The sequence below is a fragment of the Polyodon spathula genome, chromosome 2, assembly GCF_017654505.1.
Source record: "Polyodon spathula isolate WHYD16114869_AA chromosome 2, ASM1765450v1, whole genome shotgun sequence".
NCBI lineage: Eukaryota > Metazoa > Chordata > Actinopteri > Acipenseriformes > Polyodontidae > Polyodon > Polyodon spathula.
Window position 1 is genome coordinate 103,727,285 of NC_054535.1, and position 25,358 is coordinate 103,752,642.

The 25,358-nt window shown below is 35.8% G+C and overlaps 1 long non-coding RNA gene across 1 annotated transcript in view; it reads left to right on the plus strand.

Moving 5' to 3' along the window:
• The window catches only part of LOC121306161, a 57,357-nt gene that overhangs the window by 29,840 nt on the left and 2,159 nt on the right, over positions 1-25,358 (plus strand). The window contains exon 3 of the long non-coding RNA XR_005948163.1: positions 20,714-24,182. This is a non-coding gene — a long non-coding RNA (uncharacterized LOC121306161). The remainder of the gene's footprint in view (positions 1-20,713; positions 24,183-25,358) is intronic.

A 25,358-nucleotide genomic window follows, 5' to 3' on the forward strand; every position in this document is an offset into this window, starting at 1 on the left:
CAAAAATGATTTGCATAGAAGATTTAGACCTTTATTACATGGTTCACAGACCTCCTACAGGAAAGTTTGTTTTCCACTATATATATATATTCTAAGATAAATGAACATTGATTTATCAGTATAGAAATATCCACCCTGTATGTCTGTGCTGTAGAGAAATCATTTAATATCTTTAGAATAAGATATCCATCATATATATATATATATATATATATATATATATATATATATATATATATATATATATAATATATATATATATACTATATATATTGAGTACTACCTTGATAAAAAGTAGCATTGTATTTTCTGTCAAGTGTACGGTATATAGATGTTCTGATATTGTGGATTTGTACATCTTCTCAAGTTTTTTAATTTGAAAACACTTACCAGAGAGGAACATGGTTACAGTTCAGTTATAATATGTCTACACATTATTTACATGTCTGTTCATGCAAAGTGGCTCATTGCTTTTTAGCTAGACTCCATATAAAGGATCAACTTGCACACTTTTATCAACATGTGTGAATAAATAAAATATTATAATTACATTAATGGACTACATAACAGCACATGTGTAAGCAATTCAATAAACAAGATTTTACATTTAATAATTTAATAACACATCTGGGGATATGCATTCTTCAAAAAAAAAAAAAAAAAAAAAATCAGTTAAAATCACATTTTAAATCCACAGGTAAATTCCTTGTTGATTTATCTCTAAAAAGAGTTTTTTGTGAAAAGGGGTTCAAGTTCCATCATATATATATATATATATATATATATATATATATATATATATATATATATATATGTATATTATCATATAATCACAACACAAAAAACATTTGTACTTTAATTAATCGGAATCGAATATGCAACTTTATTTAATGGTGCTGGGTATATTCTTAGTAAAAAAAAAATTAAATTAATCACATACATTATAAATAATAAAATAATAAGATAAGTAAGTAAAAGAATGCATAGCTAAAATGCAATAGATCTGATGAAGAACTTGTAGATTCTTTTAAATAAATAATGCTTAATAAATGGCTGTGCATACTACAAATAAAACATATTAGATGTATAATGTTTAGAGTAGTTTAAAATGCAGGAGGGTACAGTGAGGTATGTATTGAATCTTTCTGATGGTAAAACATCCCTCCAAAAAACAGTACGCTTCAGCAAGTAGATAGTGCATCTCATCTATAAAGAATAACATGTAAACCATGAGAGCAATGTCAACATGCTGATGCTCGGTCCTGTTTATACCATTCCATTATCAATACACCATTATCAAGCACATTTTACCTGAATGCACGACAAGCACATGATTCCAGGATACATGCAATTATTAGGTTCGCCCTTAGATTTAAAACCCAGAACTCTACATAGATTTGATTCCTGTGGAAATGCAATGCAAATAATAATGGCTTTGTTTAAGACCTGCTTTTCTGAAATGTGGAAATAACATTTTAAGGCCCAGTATTACCTGGCTATCTATAAAAAGGGATGCGCATACACTTACCTTCTAATATATTTTCTTTGACTCGATAAAAACAATGCAAAATTAATTTATATTCAGTTGCTAGAGATTACTGTACAGGCTCTATTAGCATATCTATTAAAATATAAGCCTTTATTTTAACACAGACATAACAACACACACCTAACCTCACCTATTTAAGTAATGTTTATTATAAGGCTTTTTTTAAATATACCTGGTGTATGAGCAAAGTAACAGTTCATGTAAAAACCAGTAAAATGTACATTCAAAGTGTACAATTTGTATATTGCCGAAAAAAGTAGCTTTATATTGAAAGTATTAAATGTTCTTGAATTTAAAATTGCTATTAAAATATTGCATACTAATGATTAATAATCTGTCCTCAGATCAGGTTTAGCTGGTGTGCATAAATCATAATGCTATGGAAATATAAATATGTAAAAAAATGTTTGTTCTAAATCCACCTTTTTTTCTTGGTAGGCACCATGGTTGCCCATTTCTTAGTTTTATGAGGAATATTAAACTCCATGTGACAGTTTATGTAAAATTATATTTGAATTTAAAAAATAAATAAATAAAAAAAAACATTATTAAAAAAGGACACGGTTTTAGTGACTAGGGACCGTTCATTAACAGCTGCTAATGAATCAGTGATTCCATCATATATAAAAATAGCAAGAGATGGTGGACCTGTTTACTCAGCTCAATTGAATAGAACATTCTTTTTGCACAGTTATTATTATTATTATTATTTATTTATTATTATTATTATTATTATTATTATTATTATTATTATTATTATTATTATTATTATTACTTTAAAAATACCCCAATTTCTCTTTTAATTAGTTATTTAACTGTATTTTAAGAGACTTGTAAAATGTTATACTATGAAAAAAGGGTTACTTCTTTGTCACACTCATTTACATTGATGCATGCTTCTGTCCTACAAACTCCACATCAGATAACCCAGACAAATTAGTCCAGACCCACATAATTACACATATTCATGATGCTGTTTTGCATCCTGCTTGCAGCATGCTCGATGGGGAGAAAATAATGCAAAGATTTAACAGAATAAAATAACAAAAAACTAAAAAAGATCTAATGGAAATAGCCTTAGCAGACCTTCAACATTTATTATTCTTATTTCTTCTCCTTTTCTTTGTCGGGAAACACAGCCACTAGTTGTACGAACAGACGATGTGTACCACACATTTTGTTTTCTGTACTCCTAAACAACAAAGAAGCTGCCATTGTCTAGAACTATCAAGGTCATTTAGAATGGCTGTTAATGTGGAAGATTTTTTTTCTTTTCTCACACACAATGCTGTCACTGCTTCAGTGATTGTGGTTCTGGTTTTTTTTTTTTTGCTTTTGGTTTCCCACACCAAAATGATGTGGGGATTTGTTATGCATGCACGTTTTGAGCCATGTGCAAATCAGAGTAGTTGAGCTCTTGCATGTGTGATGAAGATGATGCCTGAGCAAGGATACAGTGAAGCCATAGAGGCAGAGAGGGAAAGAGGGAGCAAGGGAGAAAGAGAGACAGGAGAGGATGCCTAGTGGCTAGCTCAATAGCCCTTTGTGCTGGAACAGGGAGCAGAGTTAATCAGGAGCTCTACAAGTAATTAATGGCAGAGTTTGGGTAGTACAACTGCTTGGGTAAACAACGATTGTTCTTAGCACAAGATTCCAAACAGAGGCAACAATGCTGGCATTGTCCTCTGCCTCTCATTAAGGGGATTCAGCGATGGGAGCTGAGTGTTCAGAGGCGAGTGGGAACCTGACAGGCAAACTGTGCACTGAACGAGTCTCCCATGATCCCATTACAACAGGCTCTGGCTTTTGGCATCAGTGGTGCCAGCTGCATTGGAAGAAGCCAAGCCTGTCATACCATCTTCACATCAAAATCCTCTCTGTGCTGAGGAAAGAGGCATAGTTTGAGCTTAACGAACATAAAAAAGAAAATAAAATACAATGGAATACATTAGGCCTTGTTAACAAATGCATTCAATTAGTAGTGAAAAAGGCAATCCTAGAACGTTGTTTGTTTCAAAGATTTCCGAGATTTATGTACTTAATTACTGCATTCCCAAGGAGAAAACACCCATATTGGTCCCAGACCTCCCCTTGCCGTATTCTTGTTTTGAAAAGAATTTACAAAAAAGAAAAAGGAGGTTTATTATAAATTCATATGTATAATGCATTTGCAGTTTTTTGGGCATAGAAGTGATCTTATATTGCATGCATTTGCAGCATTACTTTTGTTGTTGTTGTATGTATGTATGCATGTATTTACGTTGGTATGTATAGTACTTTAGCTATTGAAAACATTCTAAAGGAATGCTGTGACATCACTGATCACACAACCGATATTGTGTTAGAAAAGATCATTATTACACACCCCCATATTTTTTCTACTTTCAGTGATTTAGAAAAAAAAGATGGTGTATTATTAAAAAAAAAAAAGATGCTGTATTATTAAAAAAAAAAAAAAAAAAAAAAGATTCCATAAACCTTCTGCTGTAAATTCAATGAAAGAAAAGGAAAATAAAAACAAAGCTAAACCTCTACATTGTTATGGCCTTGTATTACCTTTATTGCCTTGGAGTAAATGTTAATAGGGAAAGAAGCTATTGCATAAACCTTGCATATGTCCCATGTAGGCCTATTCTTTTCAACTCAATTGTTATGTATGTCCTTATTTTCTGAAATGGCTGGCATTGACCTCATATTATATTTGTATCTATGCTTGTTTAATCACGGTTGTTCAGTCTGTCACGGCTGTAGGTGTTGTTGTGTCCTGTGATTTCATTGCTGAAAGTGAGGTGGTTTTGCTTGTGGGGTGGTGTACTGATCCACATGTAGAACCCTTTAAGGTGAAAAGGCAATTGAATCTATACAATACAGCAGTGAGGCTTGAAACATAATTGATAACGTATCCTCCAACTGTAGACATCGTGTTCACTAACTTATTGTGAATACGTGCCTGCATTCTATGCTCATCTCATGCCGTTTGCAATGTATGCAGAGGAAAAAGCCATACAGTGTGGGACTAAGTACATACTGTATGCAGTGTTAGGAAATTCATTCTAGACACTAGATCCAGTTTGCACCATGCATTATTTTTAATGCAATCAATTGGTGATATATATAATATATATATATATATATATATATATATATATATATATATATATATATATATATATATATATATATATATATACTGTGACAAAACATTTCTAATAGAATGTTTTTGTTAAATTATTGGATATTGCTGTAACACTTATTGTAACCAACACTGAAGTATTCTGTTTTCTTCAATCCTACATTAACTTAAAAAAGAAAGAAGAAAAAAGAAAGAAAGAAATTGATCGTCTTCCTACTGGTTTATGTAAAAGGTTTGAAAATAGTTACCTCAGAACACTGGGTATACTGAATGATAGGCACCAACCTACATTTTCTATTGCAGTTGGAGTAGTACTACATGCAATTATGTGTTTGACTGTCATAAATAGTGCCTCACTTTCACTTGTGTCTGCCTGTTAATACCAGATGGATTTTTTAATGTATGAATTATGCAAGTTCTCAAATAAACTTCACCTTAAAGATATGAAAATAAGTCGTTCATTCACCTTTAAGAAGTGAAGTATTTTGCATTAAAGTCAAAAGTTTTGAGTGACACAGAGAATTGCACACTGACTTCTGATGTAAGTACATTAGAGCAAGCTACTGAATTGTGCTTCTTTTTTGTGTAAAATTGCAGCAGAAATGACTGGAAAATCTAAAGCACAATATTAAAATTAGGGTAAATGTATTTTGAAAGAGGTGGTATTGAATGCTATTTTTCCTTTTTTTTCTTCCCTGTGCTTTTCACCAAAATTCAAATTACTTTTTGAAAAGGGGATAGTGCCCCTTAAAATAATTAAAAAAAAAAATTAGTAATTTGCTGTGAAAAGGATGAACCAGAAAGCTAGGTCTGGGAATAGAAGAATTAATTTCACAGACAGTTTTAAAAGCAGCATTTGAAATGAACTGGCGCAGTGTATAGGCTTTACATGGATATCATATAGTGTGGTTTGAGCAGTTGCAAATGAATGAATGCATAATTTCTATTTTCATGTAAAAATAAGACAGGGCACACTAATTAGAAATAAAATCTCAATCAAGACGATACCTTGAATGGCTTAACTCTTTATTGTGATAATGGTCCTGTCCACACTCTCCATACATCCATTATTCAAGTGGAAGAGAATAGAGGAGTACATTGGAAAGTTTTCTACAAAAACATGGTCATTGAATAATAACAACTACTGTGTTGAAGCTAGAGGAAGAAGAAAACTGTTTAAATGACTTGAGTACCTAAACCCAAATAATCCTCACTGGCTGTGATTTGAATCACTCCAGGTCAGGCGAGTTTGTGCCATTTATTCTAGATTCAATTTGAAATATATTTAAAACCTGCCCTTCTTTTTTTCTTTTTTGCTTATTGAAGGTATAGAAATCCTGCAAAGACCCTCCCAGTGTGTTACAGTGAACCACGTGTTCTCAGATCCCACTCACATATTTCTTCTGTCTGCATCAAGAGGCGGGAGGCTTTAATGGTCATTGAGAAAGAAAAAGAAAAAGATTTCCATTTTTTTATTGTAGATCAGTTCATAGCCATTTACTCCTATATGTTTTGACTTCTTTACCTGTGCAGCAATTGTGATAGGCTCTGTGTGTATTATTCTTTCCTTGTATTATTATTATTATTATTATTATTATTATTATTATTATTATTATTATTACTACTACAAACAAATGTTTCAACAATATTTACTACATATTTATACAAACACATTAACAGCAGATGGATATTGCAAGGTAATACCTACAAGGAGTTTAAGTAACAAAAAACAAGTACAGTACCTCCCCTGTTAGAAAAGGAAAGTCTGTGCAGATTGGGAGGCCCCTAAGACTGGTTAGAGATTCTGATGTATTGGAGATGAAGAGGAGAAAAGGAGAAACTTGTCATTTTTGCCACGATTCTGTTAGTCAGCATGACCAACAACTTTAGAAACTGCAGAAGCTAAGCAGACATGTTAATAGGAAAAGCCTGAGTGTGGTGTGATGCATTCTGGGAGGTTATGAACACCCTTGCAATCTTTGCTCTTGAAAGTTGTTTCTTTAATATTTAATCCTGGTTGGGCAGCATTGAAAGAGCTGTGTGTAACTGTGGGTACAGTGCATGAGATCAGCACACTCATCATAGGTCACAAAAAAGAAATAAACTGCAGCTCTAAGCAAAGTCTTGGCATGTTCACTTTTTTTTCCCGTACCCATCCATAATTGGCAATTCACAGTTAATTATTTAAAGGCACCACCCCTCATTTCAACATTTTAAAGAATGTTATTTCTTAGTATTGAAATATTATACTGCATACATGAGTAGGGCAGGAGTTAGCAATCTGAACTATCCTAAAGGCCACATCAAGGGGAGCCATCGAACACCTTTCGGATTTCATATTGAGGTAGAATGTGTTTAATCATCTCAGTGCTTTTTATTTGCACTTGTTCATATCTGATAGATCTATTTAAATAGCCTTTGCTAGCAGCCCTTTTTATTGCCTAATTAAGCTTCCCTGTAGGGTGTGTTTATATGTGTGGGTCCCATACAGTATGATTGTATAGTGACATGACCACAATAAGAAGAGTGTATTTCCCATCGGGAAAAAAAGGCCATATAAGCAAGAGGGGAGTAATTGCCCCCCGAACCCCCTCAATTAAAACTTTACAGATTTTATAAGGTTACAGCTGTCAGTCAAAGCTAAAGATTCTGTCAACCAACCATAAACATGTATTTGCAGACAAAAGCATTGTAATTACTGATATGATAGTTCTACCTGCTGAAGCATTTGTACAAACTGCTTATTAATAGGCTTTGGTACTAAGAATAGCTCGCCTCATTGTTTGGCACTGTTGATAGAGGGTATTTTTAGCAGTAATATAAAAAACATATTTCTTCCTGGACTTTGTAAAACTGTAGATATTTATATCTATATATCAATAGATCTATATCTATGTCTATCTATCTATCTATCTATATCTATCTATCTATCTATCTATCTATCTATCTATCTATCTATCTATCTATCTATATATATATATATATATATATATATATATATATATATATATATATATATATATATATATATCCTCTGAGCTGATTTTTGGGGACTGCTTGATTGATTTAAGTTTGTTTCTGTTGCCTTTGAAATTACTTGCCATGCAGCTCATGACTATATCAACAAATCAGTTAAAAAGACTGCTTTTGCTTATTTTGCATTTACAATTGTGTTCAGTTCTGAAGAGTGTACTGTCTATTGAACTCTATCCAGTGGGCAACTGCAGTATATAAACAGCTGCAGTGATCAGATCAGTGTCAATGCTGTATATCCTCTGAGCAACCTGCAGCAGTTAGGGTTACTGTTAGTGATTACTTTTTATCTTTAAGTTTATCTCAAAAGCATTTAGTGAACAAAGTCTACTTGACAGTTATTTTTAACATCCAAGCTTGTTTTTAAGCATATACTTGGAAATGGAACACCTACTGTAGAATGCAGCAACAAACAGCTACATTAGGATATTGCTGTTTAACATCTCTGGAGGCTACCAAGCAATGGGTAAACTGAACTTGTGCTGTCAGAAATGTGTTTCTAGTTCTGCAAGATTAGGCAGGACATATTTTCTTGACAGTAACTGGGGGCACTTTAGTCTTGTCCGTATCGTTGAAGGGTTAAAACATGCTAGCTTGCTATAGGGAAAGGGAGTTTCTAGGATTAGATTCACTTTGGAGTAGGTGGAATTATGTCTCTGTTTTTTTTTGTTTCTGTTCAGTCATTATGTGTTTGTTGTTGTGTTTTACATTAATGTACTGTATGGTTTCACATGCACACACACACACACACACACACAAAGCACATATGCGTTGGTCAAAGGAATTCCATTGCCATGTGTTTGGTTTTAGTATTGATTGCTTGGTTTAAATATTTAATATACTCAATGTCATTGTGGCAGGGTGCTCGTGTCGAGTATGTGGGTAGCCGCTGATTATGCATGACAGAGAGACAAAGGCGGTGGAGTTGAAAATGCCGGCATAGGCGCGCAGGATTTAATCACAGAAACAGAAAGAAAATAAAGGTGGTCATGTGATGTTACCAGCCATGGAAACACACAGAGGACACTTACAGCAAGCTGTACAAAAAAAAAACATAGTACAAAAACTATGAATAAAAGATTCCACACAGGGCGAGCGCTAGCCTTATAAACGAGGAGTCCCGCTCCAGGACCCAGCTACACTACGTAACCATCGCTATACATTACATGGGATCACCATCCCCTAAACTAGCCTACTGATGAGCCGGCATTCATACAACAGCTCCTGCTGCTTCTCACGGCCTTGGCTGGGCATTGCCTTCACAAGCACCTCTTGCAGTTTCAGGGTTGCTTAGCTGTCGTTCCTGCAGAGCTGACTGTGGTGGGAAAATTACAATGTTGCTACTGCTATGATTGTTTAAGGTTTGTATGCTCAGGTTTAAATGCTATTACAGGTTATAAGATTTAGGTATCATATAATAATAATGTATCATGTACTGGTAATTGTTATTGTACATACTTCCTCTTTCTTGTTGCAGGGCAAGTGGCCCATATAAGGGATGGAAAGATACTGACTACTAGCAAGAAAGAGGAAGTTCTCTTTATTTAGCAACCACAAGCTGCATCCGTGACAGTTCTCAGAAATGTCACCAACTTAGTTAGAATAGGTCTAATTTTAGGATGCTTGCAATTTAGATAAGTTGTTATTGTTGCATGTGATTGGTCGCATCTTAATCTTCCAAGTTGTTGCTATCCAACGTATACTGAGTTAAGCTTCTGTGATTGGCTCGCAATAACTGCAGGTTACAAGGTATATATTATGCTTATTGGCGCTGTGTAGTCAGAACATTGCTCGGTTTCCTAACACCTGTGTGTGTTGAGTGTGTTCTCAGGTTTGCAAGTCAATAAATTGCCAGTCTCTACAAGGCCAGCACACAAGGGGTTAAAACTCCCACTATTTACAATAATTGCTAGCTTTCTTTGTTAACTAATGCTTTTTATTGTCAAAACAAGGCTCAATATGCATTAGGGACCTGTGGAAGGGGTGTGGGTAATTCACTGATTAGGAGACAGACGGGTGTACTTGAAAACACCACACAGGTGCCCAGTTTTATTTTTTTAGACAGTTCTTACTTTTTCCGGCAGAGGGCACTGTTGACCGTGGGCTGCCTATCAACAATGATAGACAGCACCACGGAAATACCACAGCTGGTACGTGAACAGGAAGGGCACTCGCAGGTGCTCAAAGAAATAATAATGAAAACAGAAGGCGAAAAGAACAAGGGAAAATAAAACAGTAATAAAACTACAAATAAAAGGTGCTGCACTCGGCAGCGTTATCCCGATCGCCGCTACCCGCACGACCCGGATCACCGTCCTACTCTATCGGCTATCTAGCCTGCTCTTTCACAATACGCCGGGGTCTGCCCAAGGGTTCCCCGCTCTCTCTCTCTCTCTGTCTCGCTGTGGTTCTTTATTTTTCTTCCCGCTGATTCCCGGTCCCGAATCAAAGCGTCCGCACCCTTAGCGCGTCTAAGTGGGCAGAGCTGAGGAAACAACAGAGCGTTATTTTATAGGACCGACAATCACCCAAGACCCGCCTCTCGGCCATTCAGAGAGGGGGAAAGTCCACACACACACTTTCCCACCTCCCCGTGTCACTGCCATGACTCCCAGGCGGTTGTTGGGCGACTGCCGCCCTCTTCCTGCAGGCCGTGAACACGCCAGCAGAGTCAGCACAGATCTTTCCCTGTTACAGGACCTGATTCAAAAACAGTACTGTAGCATCTGAATTTAAGATCATGCAGTACTGTAGCTGTGCTCTTAAGCACAGTGCAGTGCAGGGCTGAGAGCACTATTCACCAATCAACGCTCTGTCTCAATCGACTCTCAACTACAGCATACAGTGGCAGTGATATGTACGTCCCCCCATCCGTCCTGCCCCCCTCTTCCTTCCTCTCGTTATGTTGTGCTAATGCTGCTGGAATCTGCCATGTAGAAACAAAGCATATCTTTTCATTTACATGTTATAGTGAGGCATGATGGTAGATCGCAGATGGAGATTCTGACATTTCATTTTAAGATAGTACAACCAGTAGATCAAATGTAACATAATTTTATCATTCTCTTAAAAATATCACTCCTGTTCAGACATTTGGGCTTGCAGTATGTAAATGTTCGTATTTGCAAAAGCATACTGCACAGGAACAAATCTGTGTTGTTTCCTTTGGCCGAATGTGCTTCCATTGAACACAAAACACAATTCCAGCTTTGTGGGTTTTTTTTTCATCGGGGTAATTAGAATTCATTGGGCTGATTAGAATTCTGAGCATACTGTCACCACTTCACTAATAACGGAACATTGATCTGCGCTCATTAGTAAGGTCTGTGCGTTGTGGCAAAACTGTCTGTGAAGAGCACAGAATAGGGAGTACAGGAAATGGCTGGCGATGCAGAAGTCCAGCTGCAAGTGTATGTACCTACTGTTGCTGGAGTCATGAGAATGAAAACTAGTGGGGTTCAAGGTCATCGCTGATGCTCAGCTGCCATGGGCAGCATTGTCTGCAAACCCCCTCTGCCTTAATACAGTCAAGGGTTCTTTTAGCAACCAGAAAAGAACCGGTCAATTGATACCATTACACACTGTGCACATGCAGACTGTACAGTATAAACTATTAGTACGCATTTACTTTGTTGGCATAAAAGATAATAATAATAATAATAATAATAATAATAATAATAAATAATAATAATAATAATAATAATAATAATAATCAAAACCACCCTTGTGCCCTAGCTTTCCTGCCTGCTTGTTCTCTCCACACATTTTTGTGAACAGATAACAGAATTCCTTAGTGAAAAAAAAGTTCACTATTACCATAAAAGTTGAAGCAACTGTGGAAAAGATGGACAAAAGAGTGGGGTAAGGATAAAGAAGAAAGGGGGTAAAGCAATATTTATCACTTCGAAAAATATTGGGCTAGGAAGCTAAATTGCTCAGAAGTGATATAAGACTCAGCCATGAAAAGAGGGAAAATATAAGCTTCAGTCAGGGAAGAGGCAATGATTAGCTTCATTGTTGGAGGCCTTTTGAGCTTCATTGGCCCCAAAGAATACCCCACTAATGAATCTATCGGAGCTTGGCAGAACTTTGTATGGAAGACAAACTAAGTTATGGTGGTCTTCCTAAGCAGTGTGGTATAGCATAATGATATAGAGCTCTTCCTCTTATGGACTCCTTATTTCAAGGACCAAGTATTTTCTCATGTACATAAAGAACAGTGATACATTTTGAAGATTTACATTAGTGAAGATGAAAAGATACATGGTAAGAAAATATATAAACATATATAGTATATACGTTTATTAAAAAAGTATACTATATAGTGACATATTAAACACAGAACATATATCAATTATTCATCATTCAAAATATGTAATATTGGACCCTACTCACAAAGTTTTAAATAATGTGATGTCTGTTTTGGTTAACAAAATACAGTTTGATATTTATGAAACTGATGTGGATTATTATTGACTTTTTATACCAAAATAAGTGTCAACCAACAAAAACGTCATGAATAAGAATAAAATATTTGTGAATAAATGTGACCATTAATAAATGTAAGGACACATTTGCAAAAAATATAGGTCCTATAACAGAGTTCACTACGTTATTCAGTTAAATAGGGTCTGGGTCATTTATTAAAAATGTAACTGGGTGGTCTATATTTTTTTTATTGCTACTCTTTCAACATTTATATTTATATATTTATCTGGGCTTGTGTGTTGTTTAATCCATGTCTGACATTTAGCTAAAGAGACATTTCCCTTCAAAGTCCATGGTAGATAAAAACCTCTGGGCTGTGTTTTACCCTGTGCAACCTAATGGAATCAATCCTGACATGTTTCAACTTTATTTCCTTGAACAAAAAACAACAAACAAAAGTCCATAAAACATTGGTCTAGATTTCTAATCCAACTCTTCAACCATGTGAAACTCGAACTTTCCAAATTCCTTAGCACATCTGTAAATAAAAAGCATGAAAGGGGAGTACAGCAGGATAAATCAACTTGAATTTGAAATCCACTGCAGCATATGAAATGGCGCAGGCCCATTGTAAGATAGGGCGACCCTGTGGCTTCTTGTAGTTTGAAGCTAATTGTTTTCGTCAGGATGGGAAAGTCGGGCCATCCATTGCAGTGTGTCCCACCAGCAAGGCTTCAGTAACTGAACCAGCCTGCAGAGAATGAACCCACTTTGTAGCGACACAGCGGGCTGAAACACCACGTATTCTGCTCTCCAAACTGTCATGCATAACAACTTTATTGTGCTAAATTGAACTTGAAAGCAACCAAAGGCTATGAGAAGGAGAGGCTATGAGAAAAGCGTGCTGTCAGCGCTGGCAAAGGGTGTCCTGGAATGAAGGCTCTGAGACAGGAGAATAAAAGACCAGGCCCCATGAACACAGCATATTGTTTCATTTTAGAGTATGATTCCCATTCTGGGGGAAAATAGCAAATGGGATGTAAATTTATTGAAATGGATTCCCCTGCTCAAAAGTTTGCTGGTTGCTCTCATCCGACTTTCCCAGCTCCCTGATTCGTTGCTTTCTGCAAGACCATAATGACATATAGCCATCATTGTATCAGCTTCTTTGCAGGGGTAGAATAATGATTAATAGCTGGCTGCTAATTTGCACATGGGCACTGAAGCACTGTAGTGTTAAGCAGCCACAACACCCCCCAAATTCCCCTTTTCTGTTTCAATGAAAAGTCCTCTTCTTGTACCTTTGCGCTTCTGAACAAAAATTGATTCCAATCAGCTCTCTTTCATTCAAGATCTTCCCTTATTTTTTGTAATAGCTTTATGTTGGTTATTTTATATATAAAAATGCATTGATTCAGTTTTTATTTGTAAAATGTTGCTCTGTTTTTTTTTGTCATTAACTATGTGTTTAGACAATGAATATTTTCTTCCTACCTGTTTAAGTTGTGGATAGCACAAAGTTGGAATGTGTGAGCTGTCTGAAACAAGTCTGGCAAGCATAAATCTGGGTCTGCCCAGGGTACTGGAATCCTCAACAATAGTCTGGCTCTATTCATTGTATCACTGCATGTTCCCATGAGAGACTTACCACTGAGAAAGGACTATATCAGTTTTCCTGACAGGAATGGTTATTCATTTTGTGGTCATAGCCACTGCTAAATGAAAATAATTCACCTTAAGATTTGATGTGTATGATAGACCAAACTACTTACACTTTGGATACTGTTATCTACATAAGACCCTCCCCCCTCCCCCCCAAAAAACCAAAAAAAACAAACAGGATTACAGTCTTGCACTGACCACTGTTTTAAAAAGTGTCCTTTACAGGACATTGTGTCTTTGAATTCATTACATAAACGTTAGCAGTAGACGCTTTAGTGTTACAGTACTTTGACAAGCTGTCCTATGCATGAGTCTTCATTATTTTGATAATAGGTCGTTTAACAAACAGTTGCTAGAGTGAGCATCTGAATACATGCTTGATTTGTTGTAGTTGTTTTGTTAAGGCATCAGTACAAATGATTGGCCTGTTGAGATAGGGTGGGTAAGAAGGCTATGCTCTCCTAAGCCTTTTATTGTGCATGGATCAGCAAGTGAAGTACAGTCATAACTTCTTAACATTTGTATTCAGTAAATGAGATGGATCACAAAGTCTAAAAGATACATTAACGTTTAAATTTGCGTCTTGTTCATTTTAGTTTTTTTCATGCCCATTGAGTGCTTTATGTTGGTCTTTAAAACTCAAGGTTATGCTGTATCACATCTATATTAAAATGAGACACAGACAGAAAAAAATGAGGTTTACAAAGAAACATCCAACAAAGTCACAGTAAATAGTTTGGCTCACTGGATGCATACTGGCTGTTTCTCCAACACTAAACACAATTCTTTTTTACATACTAAGAGTGTCAATTATTATTTTCTGATGTGGTAAGATTGTCATTAGTCATAAGTTGTAGTAAAGACAGGTGTCAGACTGTTTTTGCTTAAAAGATTTCCAAAACAAAACATTGCAGTTTTTTTTTTTTTTTTTTTAAGTGAAAATCTTACAAGGCAACAAAATGCTTGCACTCAGACATTGCTTCAATACTCTTTATTGTTATAATGTAACCAGATGCTAAACTGAATTGTTTGATCCTCTATCTTTTAATAGAAAGCCCTTTCAACACAAAGATAAGACTGGGCCAGGAAAGACAAGACTCTCCCTTCTCTTTGCAATGAGAATAACACACCCAGACTGATTTACAGATATGTTATATTGCACATGTTGGAATACGCCCAAGTCTACTGGTTCCAAGTTTAACGTCTTCCTTGTAATGTTGGGCAACCTGAAGCATAATGCTGAGTAGAGCTAACGAGCACAGACCTTATTGTTTTGTGAGAGGCGAATCATAAAGGTTCTGAATGCAAACCACTTCCTCCAGCCTGGTGCCAGCAGCATCATTATAATGTAGTGGATTAACTTCATGAAGACTGTTCATGGGTCTTAATTTGTTATAAATTAACTTTACTGCAGCTAATGCAATTTATACTAATCATGAGGAAACTAGAAAATCCTTCATTTAGTGTTGTACCGAGGGGAAATTTGACATTAGGTGATATTGATGGCAGGATGTCTAGCAGAAGCTTTATTACTTGCTATGCGGTTCCAATACAATGGCAGTTTTGTAGAGGTTTTAATAGTGGTGGTTATGAATGGCTATGGATCGCGCAAGTTCATGCTTTAATACCACTAAATTCTGTGTAAAACACATCTGTTTGTCTTTCATAGCAGTGTTCATAATGGCCTATTCACGACAATGTATATGAAAAACAGCAGTTTTGTTCGCTAAAGTAAATAGTGTGTAATAATTTGAAAAGCTTTAAGTAGAAGCATTTTATAAAAAGAAAAAGTCAGAGGACATTAACAAAACAACAAACATTGACTTGAATAACATTTTGTTAGGTGGTTATACTAACAGTTTGCAAAAGGCTGTCAATAGTAATGTGGTTTTTTGTGTCCTATGTTTATGGCCAGGGCACATTAAATACTATCTTGTTTAACATTGTCTTTTTCTACAAGTTGAGTCTATTGGCTTTCAAGCTCGTTCAGTAACAACATAAGCAGTGTATTAATACAATATAGTCGCAGTCAGGCCGGGATAAATCCTTACCAATATCTGACACGTGGAATGCTTTTGCTGAATATTTTAATTTATTTTTCTTTCTGCTTTTTTTTTTTTATTATCTCTGACCAATGTATAAATAAAAGAACCATTGCCCACCATAATGAATCCTTCAACGTACTCTTTTAAAAAGATGTGCTTCCTCAAAGGTTTATACAAATAATATTGAGGATGCAATATCCATTGATTAAGGATTTCCTAAATGGCATGTTGCATTGTAAAAAATGCTTCATTTGTAACCATTAAAATACATAGAGCATCGTATATGCAGAGTAAAAAGTCTCTCATTTTAAGCCGAAAAGGCTCAGCTGAAAGAGAAGGCAAGCATAGATGACAATGTTTTCAGCATGGTGTCATAAAACTTGTTTGTATCTTATATGCCGAACTTTACATAGTTCAATTGACGCTTTAAAAGACTGCAAATATTGTAGCTCGATGGGTACAATCTTTTTGTGTGGTTTTGACATTTTGTGTCGCCTGGAAATAATAAGGGCAGTGTTCGCCAAAGATTTGTGTCTAACCATCTGTGGGATAAACCTTGAGAAACGTGAGAAACTGTAACTCCATTAGCATAAGAATAATTGACACATCAAATTAGCTGTACAATCACAGAGGGCTTTTTGCTTGTGCTGTGCACAAGCAGACAATGTGGCCATCTTGGAATAAAAAAAAGTAGAGGCACTGACACAGTTAACCCTTTCCACGCTCTTTATGGTTTGAGCAGGCAAGATCATTATTCAGGACTCTGGATTAAATAAACAACAGCAAACACATCTAATCCACTTTAAAAACACCCTTTATAGCCTATGTGGACAAGTATACTTTGAAACCATCTTGGATTTTATTTACATTTAAAATATTTAAGGTATCTATTTACAGCAACTACTTGCTGTTGGCTTTCTTTATATCCACAAGACATTTAAAACTGGAGTTTTTGTGTAGAAAAGTATTTACTGAGATGTTCATCCTGTTGTCTGGTGTGTACCTCAGTACCTATGCCTAACCTCTCCAAATCCTCATTCCCAATGTTTACGTACAGTGTAGCATTCTAAGTAGCGTTGAGTTGGACGTGCGCTCGTGAAAGGGTTAAGTGATTTCAGTCTGGGGTTGGGTGGAATCTGCAGAAATGAAACAATAGATATGTACAGTTTTGTTTCATGGAGACAGGCCTTTGGATCAGATGTGTGGAAATGTTTCTCAAAGAAACTGCATACATAATTGAGGCCACGTTGAAGGGTATTCAGTTACAAAACTGCATGTATTTCAGACACAATTGCAACGTATAACCAAATCAGAATCATAGCCCCCTTTTATTTTACATTTAAAGATTGTTAAACATTGTTGATAGTGAAAGGAAAAAAAATAAACTTAAGAATATTATACTGGTCTTTGAGTTTTATTATTATTATTATTATTATTATTATTATTATTATTATTATTATTATTATTAATACCACATTGTATCAATGGCGACAAAAACAAAATTTGTACAGCATTAAATTTTTTAAAAATAATAATAATTTAGTTTTATTCTATGTTAGATAACGTAATAGATTATATATAGACTGTAGACTGGTTTCTAAATAACAACACTGTGAGCTTGTTATCCTTAGAGTAATAATGCATAGTAATAGTAAAACTAATATACCAAAAGAACATTTAAATGGTTAGGTCAGTAAGCTTTTATATCTTCCATTGTTTTGTATATTTGATACATTTTCTGTTTCTTAAAGCATACAACATTAAACACGGCCATAGTTTGTGCGATATTGCTGACAAATGTATCCTGATTGAAATGATCGTGATGGTAAAACAAAAGGGGGGGGGGGGATTCAAACTCAGATAAACATGCTGAGTGGATATTTTGCGTTGTGTTATTTTAACTTGTCTCTCTCATTTCTCCCACTGAACTCAAAAAGACTTTGTGAAGTGTATATCAGCAAGTGTGTTTTTTTTTTTGTTTTGTTTTGGTTTTTTCCCTTGAATTTTCATTTTTTTGCTCACTCAAAAACGTCTCTTTAAATTCTTCAGTTATTGGTCTGAACCTCAATGTATCTGAGTTGTCATGCTTTTTTGGTTGAATGTCCATGTCTTTATTTTGAATGGATTATTTCTGTGCTGTGCATGTTCTAGCGAGTGATAATGGAAGTGGTTTCTTTTTAATTGAAACTACTGACCAGGGAGCTTCATGACGTAGGAACATGTGTATTAAAGGAATATATCATTTGCACATACCTACGTATGCACATGAATATATGAATATCATTGTACATGACTTGTATTATATAGATATATATATATATATATATATATATATATATAGATATATATATATATATATATAAAGTTAAATCGTTACAAAGGTACCGTTGTCCATATTATATATATATTATATAACATATACCAATGAAATCTAATCAGTAATAATAATAATAATAATAATAATAATAATAATAATAATAATAATAATAATAATAATAATGGTTAGAAAACAACTTGGTTATCTTTAAAAAAACACATTATTGTTATATTATATGTATTATATGTAAAATATAGATACTCTAAAAGTAAATATTGAATGAATATGTTCTAATCTACACCATTGCTTTAATGAGTAAACAAACGATGATCACAAAATGTTCATTCATTTTTTTGTGATCACTACAGGGGTTGACTCTGCATGTATTTGTCTCTATGGTTTAATTTACCTTATGAGGTTGGTTACTGCAAACTAGTAGCAGCAGTTATACAGACTCATAGAGTCTGTCCTACCAAGGCCTTGTTCTGATTCAGCCTTGTTTACTGATGGTAGAAGTGTCTTTAGGTATCCATGACAACACTGGAGCTTGCCAAAGAGATACCATAGAGCTATTCTGCCAAGGGCAGCTGGGATTTTTAAAAAAAGAAAAGAAAAGAAACGAGGCGCCCTTAACTCTTTGTTACATTTTGTAAAATTAAACAGACTAGCCATATACACTAGATAGATAGTGATTATAGTAACATTTATGTTAGTTTTGTGAATCAGGTGCAGCACCTTCACCTTTTATTCAAACATTTTATTCTCTGGATTTGTAAAGGTTAACTGTTTGATTTGCATGGTATCCATTTAATAGTATCTTACAGTATGTATTGTAAACATATTAGTATGCCACTTTAACATGTAAGGGAACACAGTGCACTTACAAATATCTGTCTTTTAAAATAGCAATCATTAGTAATTTGTATAAAGTATATCTTTCTGCATTTTCATGAAAAGGTTTGGTCATATATGCAACGCTGTATTTTGGTATTTTTGGTATACAGGTTTTGGGTCACTGAGTATTTGTATTTTGAGTGAGCAAAATGCAACATTACCTTACCAGAGTGCCGCTGTGGAGATCGTTAAATATTTTTCATCATTCATTCATGGTTTGGCGGCCTCGTCATTTCAGGGAGAGGTGGCTATAACCACTTCTTATCTGCAGCACTGGGATGCATGTATGCATATATGTATTCATGCATTTCCAGCCGGCCTCGCGCAGGTAGCTGTCGGGCTCCCACGGACGAGGCCTCCAGCCAATTTTATCTCGCAATTGTGGGGTGCGTTAATTATTTATTATTCTCCATTCATGGTTTGGCGGGCTTGTCTTTGGGGGGAGATGGCTCATAGCCACATCCGATCTGTGGCACTGGGATGCATGTATCTGTTCATGTATTTCCAGCAGGCCTCGTGCAGGTAGCAGTCGGGCACCTACGGATGAGACCTCCGGCCAAATATATATTTCACTCGGGCCCTGAGCGCCCTACACAGTCATAAATCATCTGCAATTGCAATCGCTATCATCATCATTCATTCACAGCCATTCACTTAAGCGGATTCTTTGTGCTGAAATGATGTATTTTGTTCTTGGTATCATATTAAGTGGCTATTATACATTAAATCCTTGTATTGGACATGCTTTCATGGCTTCTGGGAGAATTTACAAATTACCAATTACAATCTAGATTGGTCCAGAACTTGAAAAAGACGACTGGGCGAAACCTGTTTTTTTTCAACAGTTTTCACTGAATCTAGTTTCGTCCAATGCTTCAAAATCGATGCTGGGAGAATATGATTCGCCCATTTCATTAATTTGGGTGAGTCAAGTTTCGTCCAAAGTTTCGACATCGATGCTGGGCCAATCTAATTTTGCCTATGCCAATTATTTGGGCGAGTCTAGTGTTGCATTTCTACACTCTCCCCTGCCAGCTTCCAAGTGCATGTCAGGGTACCTGCCTCGCCTCCACTTCTGACAACAACGTAGTGACTGTGTGCTGGGGTTCCAGTGGTGGTGTAGAAAAGGCAGGACATCTGGACTGGTTTTAATAGCGGTTAAAACCACTCTTTATTAGCTCTCTCTCCCAAAAAGTTCAAAGTCAAAATGTCACGATCCTCCATACTCGCAGGCAAATCCACACACGGTGGGGAAAACTATCAATAACTGAGTGGAGAAGCTATTAGCAGGTGAGAAATAAATTAAAAAGTGGTAGTCACTGAAGACGAAACAAAAGAAGATTTGAACAAAAACAATTAACATATTATTTCTCTCTCTGTTGTGTGGGTGTGTGGCAAGTGTGCCTGCACTTTACTCTCTCGCTCTCTCTTGCTCTCTCGCTCTCTTGCATGCTCTCTAGCTCTCTTTTTTGTGTGTGGCGAGTTTGCCAGCATGTATGGAGGAGCAAGGCTTTTTGATTTTGAACCTTTTTGGAAAGAGAGCTAATACAGAGTGGTTTTAACCGCTATTAAAACCAGCCATAGTATATGGCGGCAGACATGCACGTCCTCTGAAACGAGTCCTGCCAAGCTGTCTTTTTTTTGTGCTGCAGGTCCATCAGCATCCATAGTGCTGGCGAACAACACAGATCTGAGTGGCTTCTACAGCAGAACCGCATGTGCCTTATTGGCCACAGGAGTTGCTGGTGACCGTGTAAACCGAGGATAACCCTGCCGACCTGAACACTCCCCACCAGGGCGGCGCTCAACCAATTGTGCGTCACCCCCTGGGAACTCCCGCCCATGATAACTTGGATTCAAACCAGTGATCTCCAAGCTAGGGTGCATCCTGCACTCCAAGTGGAGCGCCTTTACTGGATGTGCCACTCGGGAGCCCACCTTGTCACATTATTTAAATCACTGCGCTGCCTCACAGAATTTAAGCTAAGTATAAGTAACCATCTTGATTACACTCACTTACATAACTATGAGTAGTAAGTAATAAGTAGACATGCCGACTTGGATGAAGATCATTTAAATTAACTGGAAGATAGCAAAACACAATAAAATACCAAAAAAAAAAAATAATAATATATGCTCACTCACCCCGACTTTGTCACTTCAAATAATGTATTTTTAGTGGTTTGTAAACGCTAAAGAAAATCCCCAAAAGACATTTGTGCACATTATCCACCCCTCTCTGACACAGATCTTGAACAAAGTACTGAAATCCAAGATGCTGAATTTATTATTTCAGGTCTGTTATCTATTTTCAGGTCTGTTCTGCTCAGTGTGTCTGCACTGACAGGAAGAAAAAAAAGTGCTGTCTTGACTCCACCCCCTGGTGTATTTTTTTTAATGACAATGTGCACACTATCCAAAAAAAACGATTTACTTTCTATTACATGTTTTAATTGGATTAAAGCACTCATCCCAACTTAGCGTGTAGTTCAAAGGTATACATGGGACAACTTTATTTGGCGTAAGGATATTTAATAAAAAAAAAAGAAAAACATGAATAATTTTTTGTCTTAAACATGATTTATGCTTTTTTTTCTTCAAATCCACTGTTTTACCTGGATTATAAATGCAATAAGGCTCTTTAGGGCATCTGTATGCATTGAATATGCAGACTTCCCGGGGGCTGAAGGCACTCGATTTCATCTCTTGCTGCACAACGCTCCGAGGCGTTCGTATATTCGACGTATACGGACGCCCAGCCAGGCATCATTGTGTACATATAAGAAAACTACACCAGGGGTGGAAGAAGAGTGTCACAAAAATATAGTATAATCTGCTATTTGTTACACAGGGATATTAAGCTATATTTAACATTTGATAAGTATAGTATAGTCATGGACCCTGCCACAATCAAATAAAAAGAGGTCACCAGTACCTATATTCAAAATATTCCAGTTTATAGGAAACCATGATTTTTTTTTTTCTTTTATAATTTCTTAGCAATTTTATATTCACCTGAAATATTGCTATATGGGTTGTGGTTCAATTAAGAGTGCCAGGGAGTTAACAAAAATGAGAAGAACTCCACTCTGGTTTGGAGCTGCCCATCTTTTGCTATCTGGATGGCATGATGTATTAAAAATTCTATTTCTTCTTAAAAAAAATATATAATCAATTTCCTAATGAAATTGGGGGTATTTATGACACAAGATTTACATTTCATATGTGCTCCGTGTGGAATAGCAGGGGATGAAAAGGATGTGTGCCTTATGTTGTCACTACTTTTTTTTTTTTCTTTATACTTTGTATATATTTATTTTACTATTACTTTGTTGCTGTACATGGCATCCTTTTAACAGCAAGGAATGAAAAAGTTCCCACATGTGTTTAACTTTTTTTTGGGCTGGCTTGAGGAACGTTAACACAGGAAAACCCCCTTTAGTTCAAGTTGGCTTCCTCTCTGTTCCATGTACAGTAATGTGGAAAGAGAATAACATGGTGTCTGTAGCATGAAAACATGAATAGTGAATAGCTTGGTTATCAGCAAGCTTTGGGGAGATCCATGTGGACGCACTACTGCATCGAGTTCATACTTCAAAAACAAACCAACACTATAGATTGTAAAAGGTGTCACAGAGTGGGGCTTGGCACTGTTATTTAGTGCCCGATGTTCCACATATTTAAGACTATGTGCCTACTGTATATTTCTCTTAAAGTTTCATTGAAAGATGCTTTGTTAACTGCTTATAGAAATACCAGTCCTGCTTGTTAGCTAACATGTCAGTACTGTGCGTGTGTAAAATCTCAGTGAAATTTAGCTACAAATAAGTCTTCTGGTTTCTCAAAAGATTTTATAAACAGAGGTTTTATATAATCCAAGCTAATTTCTCCAAAAATAAACAAACAAACAAATAAATAAATAAATAAATAAATACCTCTGCTTGTATGTGGGTGGTGTGCTTTCCTAGCTTGCAGCAATAGGGTCATTACTTTTGTTTAGGAACAAAAAAAAAATCTACATTTTGTTAGGGTGTATTCATATGTTTTGATCTGTTGAATTGACAATAGAAAAGAATGTTTTACACCCAAGAGCCCTAGAGCCTTTACAGTCTTGATGGTGTCAAACAGTGCTTATTATTTATTTATTTATTTTTTTTTTTGTAGGCCTATATCTATATTTTAACTTTAGTTTGCTGAACTTATGTTTGTGATTTTAATCATTATTTTGTTTGTGCAAGTACATAGAAATAAAGAATATGAGGTTCTATGTTGTTTGTATGACACCTTTTGGAATTTGGAAAATGACATAAAATGGCATATAAAGTAGGCTCTAGCCAATATTAAGTAGGCTCTAGCCAGTATTAAAATAATATTAAGTTATAGCTCCAATGTGAATGTATTTTATGGCTGTTCCAATAAACTGTTCTTATGAGCTTGATGTTGAAAAACACAAATAGGTATAATGCTGTAGGTGAGGCATGTCTACATTAAAAAATAGCTACCATTATAATGACCTGCAACTCAAAGTGCTAATGTGCAGAACTATTTACCATATCTGTGAATAACCTTAAAGAGAGAAGCCCCTACTGTACTTAAAAAAAACAAATTTATCAAATGCTTTTGAGCGCAGGATAGGTAAATATTACAGGTCCCTTTTCTGTGAAGCTGGGGCTAACCTCTTACCCTAATGAAAGGTTTTTCTAGATGATAAAAGATTGTTAATTATTCATGTGTTTAGACAGTACGACCACGGAAAATGACGTTTATCAACCAGCGTGGAAAACAAATGCTGTATAAACATATCAAATCAGATTCTACACAGTTCAAACATTAAATATTATTGAAATGATTTAAGTATCTCAAGGGGCTTGGTTGAGTGACCTGCCCAGGGTCAGACAGCGTGTCAGTACCTGAACTAAGTTACTTGCATACATAAGTTTTTTCAATTGGGAGGGATTTTCTTCACCAAGATGAGTCAACAATGTTAAAAGTTGTTGTTTAGCGGAATTTCATTTTCTTCCAGGAAAGCAGGAGGTGTCACAAGGAGGTAGCATATCCAACATGATCATCTGAAACTGTCTGATGGTCCACAGTGCTTTATGGGAAGGATGATCTATTAAAGTGAGTTAAACAAATAGATACTGTAGTCAGTTGTACTCATGTAAGGCTTTAGGTATGCCCTAAATAATTAACAGCTAAAGAGAAAAAAAAAAAAACTAAACAAACAAAAACCCCAACTCAGATTAGTGTACTAGCAATGTGAACATAAATAAAACTGCAGATCACTGTATGTCCTGTTTAATATGTTGCGAAATGTAGTACGTGCCACTGCTTGGCCTTTGTTCCTTAAATGTCGGATTCTGCCTGGTAAAGAGACAGAGTTTAGGTAAGAAGTCCACCAACACTTAGGAGATAGTTTAAAAAGTGGAAAAAAACCTTTTTTTAGTTTAACAGACATTTTTCAGCCAGCGCCTGCTGCGTCGGTTAATCTAACAGTTTTTTTTCCACTTTTAAACTATCTCCTAAGTTTTGCTGGGCTTCTTACTTAAACTATATTTACTTTGTTACATGCACCTTAGGGAGCTTAGTGGTGCCAGTTACTTTTCTGTAAAGAGACAGAGCTGACAGCTTGCAAAGTATATCTGTTTCAGGAGGATCCTATCATTTTGTGTCATATATATTTTTTAAACATATTTCTCTGCTCTGCATGTCCTGCCTTTCACCGATACCATTGTAACTGGCAGCTCTAACTGTTCACATGCATGCCAGAATGTGTAAAATAAAGAAATAAAAAAATCCATGTCAATGACTGTGACAAGATGGTGCCGGTGGTGGAAGGTAAATAGGTATTCAAAATAATACAAAAAGAGCACTCACAGACTAAATAAAGGTTTAAACCAAATAATCACCACCACAAAATCAAAATAAAATCCTTACCCTAGTAAAACAATACCGGTGACCTAGAGACCTATACAGGAGCATGTCTCTCTCCACGGCTGCTGGCTTTTAGCTCTTTTTTATATCATGTGGCTGTTCCCAGTCAGCAACAATTATCTAACTTGGAAACGCCACATTCTCACAGGTATTTGGAAGGGATAGGAATTAACCCCATCCCTGCCAGTCACCACCACCAACATAAACAAAACACTATTTACAAGCAGGGATCATGGATGAAAACCGACAGAGACGTAGGATTATAGAGATCTGAACCAGACACCTTCCACATGTTCTCCCAAGGCTGTCTGGATTGGGAGCAGTGGACATTTTCATATGAAATGCAGATTTCCCATGTTTTAT